General features: G+C 38.7%; 1 non-coding gene across 1 annotated transcript; it reads right to left on the reverse strand.

Moving 5' to 3' along the window:
• Positions 1–3,392: 3,392 nt before the first annotated feature.
• On the reverse strand, positions 3,393–3,499 carry LOC141716423 (small nucleolar RNA R71). The gene has a single exon (XR_012573134.1). It is a non-coding gene; the product is annotated as a small nucleolar RNA R71 (small nucleolar RNA).
• Between the last annotated feature and the right edge of the window lie 659 nt (positions 3,500–4,158).

Below are 4,158 nucleotides of genomic sequence, written 5' to 3' on the forward strand. Positions count from 1 at the left end.
GTATATCAAGGTATGTATAAGAAATGGTTTCCAGCTTGCAAAGGATCAGGTATTCGACTAATAATGATTTTTCAAGGTATAGTTCTTTGATGTTATAAAGAATGGTTGTAGTATAAAAGTTTCTGGTTTTCAAACAATTTTGTTCCAGTAATTGGTGTTTGGTAGTTATATATTTGGGGAGTAGTATCATATTTGTGTGATTTGGTGTCTGAGGATCAACAAAGGATGGTTTACAAAGAGTAAGGCTTATGGCTCAAAATCAAGAAAATCAGAGTACAAGGTTAAACAGTTTAAAGCACTTGCATTATAAAACATGAGTTATGTTTAATAATAGTGACATGTTATGAAACAGTTCGAAAAACATTGGTAATAGATCTGGGAGAAAAGTTCAGAAATACTTGCCTTACAGGATTTACAACTATTACTGATAAATTCTGAGCCGACTCTGCCGCTCAGGCTTTAACGTCCAACCACTAGATCCCATTGGATTCGACTTCGATACTCAGGTTTTTCTGTTGAAACTCTACTGAGCTCGTCGACTGATTGCTAGGTTATCTTTAGTCCATCATCCACTTTCAATGTTCCCGACTATAACCTATAGGGTCGAACTACCCTACGTTAGACGTTTAGGTATGCTTGACATATCCTCGATACTAATTCTTACCCAACGATATTCAAACCCGATTCGTAATTATTCATATTAGAATAACACAGACAACAATTAGGGTTCACATTCTCAAAATCGATCCAGTGTTCATTTTCAGAAGATACGTATACTCGTCATTTTATGAAATTAAGGTTACGGTGTTTTAGACAAAACATACAACACAACATACAATCAGCTTTTGTATAAAACATACGTATATGTATTTACTTATACTCGCTCGACGTCCCGATAATCCTCGGATGCGCTTCCGTATTTCCGTAGTTCGATTTTCCGGAAATCGGGCAGCATCCCCTTTGTTTATCGGACTACCCGTCGAAACATCCATCGACGTCAATTCAATAACGACAATCCAATCACAATTCGTCAACTAAATTACATACTCGACTTAATGTAAAATCAAATTCTCATTTCAAAAATAATTTCATGAATCAATTGATTTATTTTATGAAAATTAGGACTCAGAATAAATTCATCACCGTCCACCGTCGGCTCGCCGGGGCTCATCGCCGACGGCGGTAAAATTCGTCGGTACCCGACAAATTTCGGGCTTCCACACGGAATTTCACCGATTAAATATAATTTTCCATACAAAATTGATTTATTTCATGAATTGTAATCAATAATTCCTGCAAAAATAAGAATTAATTCAGAAATAATCGAGATAACACAACAAACACAATTACAACACAGCACTGCCACACACACGCGTGTTAACACGCGCAACCACTGCACAGGGCCATCCCACCGCAGAATCGATGGTTGATAAGTGGATTTTATATCCACTTGGAATGCTTTATTACAAGCTTAAATTGGTGTTTTGGACTCAAGTTGTTGGTATTTTGATGTGTTTTTGTGTTAATGCATTTCAGGTATCAGTTAAATGAAGAAAAGAGCTTTTAAAGGAAATATGATGAAAAGTGATCAGAATTGGAATCCAAGGCCATTTTCAAGTTATAGAGAATCTCAACAGCTTCGCGTGGGCAGTTGAATCGCCTAATTCTGACGAGTAGAACTCAAGTTATGGTCAAAACAAGATTCATTAGAATATTTTTCCAGACAGTAGCTGAGCGCCCGCTCAGAGAGCTGAGCGCCCGCTCAGGAGAGCTGAGCGGCCACTCAGGGCGCGGCTGGTCGCTGATTTTGCTGAAAAAGCCTTTTTTGAGTGGAATTTGACGATTTTAAGGGCCCAGGTCCACTAGGGGCGTATATATACTTAAAATAAGGGTTTTCATCATCCGGGAAGATTGGGATACCAAGGAGAAGACCTAGAAGCACAGAACAACTCCGAAAAAGAAGATCTTGTTTTCAACTTGTGATTCTTTGAATTAGTTGTAACTTTGGATGCTCGTTTTCGTTCTTGTTGAACCTAGATCTCGTTTATTCGTACTTTGATTATTATTTAGTTTATTAAGACCTTGTTTATACCATGCTTTCATTGGAACCCATGGTGACGATGAGTTCGATTATGGGCTAATCGTTGTCATGGGATTCTAGTGGATTTACTTATGGATTTCAATAGTTAATTGTTTCGATATCTTGGTGTGTGGTGATTGATTGATATCCTAGTATTGGTTGTGCTTATTCATCTTATGTGCGTAGCTAACATATAAGATAGTGTGTTAATCTCTATTGAAGCGACAATGAATATAGAGGTATGTGTATACATGATTCATAGGTAACTCTAACCGTTTTACTTGCCCTATGTAATCAAGATAGATAACTTGTGCTTAAACCGTTATGTTGTCAAATTATATAGACATATAGGGTCTCAATATAATTGGTGCCTATTCAGCTTCTATCTCTTTTGTGGATGTCTGGTAGAATGGTACTCGTGCAATGAAAGTTGGCGTTTATCAGTTTCGTGTTATCTGATTAGTGTCATCACCATCACATGCTAAGGTTAAGAACAATAAGGCTATTGAATGAAGTATTTAATGAAGTTAGGATCCCATGTTTGACATATATAGTAATTCAACTTCAATTCTCTTAGTTAATGTTATTTAGTATAATCTCTTAGTTTAATAAAAACCCAATTTGTTATTTGTCTTAGCATTGAGCGATAACCATACATTGTTGCATAGGTGCATAAATTGAACTTAACCTAAACCAGTCTCTGTGGGAACGAATCTGATTTATATCTTATACTACTTGTGAACGCATATACTTGCGTGAATATTAGCACGTGTTTTCGCCCTAACAAGTTTTTGGCGCCGCTGTCGGGGACTTGTTGTTAATTTTTAGTTTATGTGCTTGTCATCAGTGGTTGTTAAAGTTCAGTGACTCAGATTGTTTTACTTTCACGGTTTACTTGTTTGTGTTTCAGGTACTCATTACAATGGGAGATCCAGTAGCACGAACGAGAGCTTTGATGGATTTTTCTCAACCCAAGATCAGTGACATTCGATCTAGCATTGTCCGACCAGCTATCACAGCTAATACCTTTGAGATCAAGCCTGGCATAATTCAATGGGTGCAGAATTCAATCCAGTTTGGGGGTTCTCCAACGGAAGATCCCAATACACACATTAGGGATTTCATAGAGATCTGCGACACCTTCAGGTTCAATGGTGTTTCTGAAGATGCTGTGAAGATGAGACTGTTCCCATTCTCTCTGAGGGATAAGGCTAAGAGCTGGTTACACTCTCTACCATCTGGTTCGATTACTACTTGGGAGGATCTTGCTCAGAAATTCCTTACTAAATTCTTCCCTATGGCGAAGACAGCTGCAATCAGAAATGCTATTACTCAATTTGCGCAGCAAACGGGAGAATCGCTAAGCGAAGCTTGGGATCGCTACAAGGAGATGCTTAGGAAGTGTCCTCATCATGGAATTCCTGATTGGATGATCATCACTTCTTTTTACAATGGGTTGGGAGCACAGTCCAGACCCATGCTCGATGCAGCATCAGGCGGAGTATTATGGGCAAAGAGCTATGAGGAAGCTTATGATCTAATTGAACTGATGGCTGCTAATGAATATCAGTATCCAACCCAGAGATATCCACAGGGCAAGGTAGCAGGAGTTCTTGAAGTGGATACAGCTACGGCTATCACTGCTCAACTAAAGGCGTTGTCTATGAAGATCGATTCTCTGGCTAACTATGGTGTTAAATAGATAAATAGTGTTTGTGAGCTGTGTGCCAGCCCGCATGTGATGGAGCAATGCGCTATATCTAGTGACTCAGCTCAGTTTGTGAGCAACTTTCAGAGATCGCAACAACCAGTTCCGGACACTTATCATCCTGACAACTGGAATCATCCTAACTTCAGCTAGAGCAACAATCAGAATGTGATGCAACAGCCATTCCAGCAGTTTGAAAATAAGCTATTTAACCCTCCTGGTTTTCAGCAACAATTTACACCAAGACAACAACTCCAACTTCAACAACAAACTCATGATGCAGGTCTATCTTCGAATGAAAAATCTGAATTGGAGGAGTTCAGACTTATGTGCAAAAACCAGGCTCTTATATGCCAAAGCCAAGCTATTT

This window comes from Apium graveolens, chromosome 3 (assembly GCF_009905375.1).
Source record: "Apium graveolens cultivar Ventura chromosome 3, ASM990537v1, whole genome shotgun sequence".
Lineage (NCBI taxonomy): Eukaryota > Viridiplantae > Streptophyta > Magnoliopsida > Apiales > Apiaceae > Apium > Apium graveolens.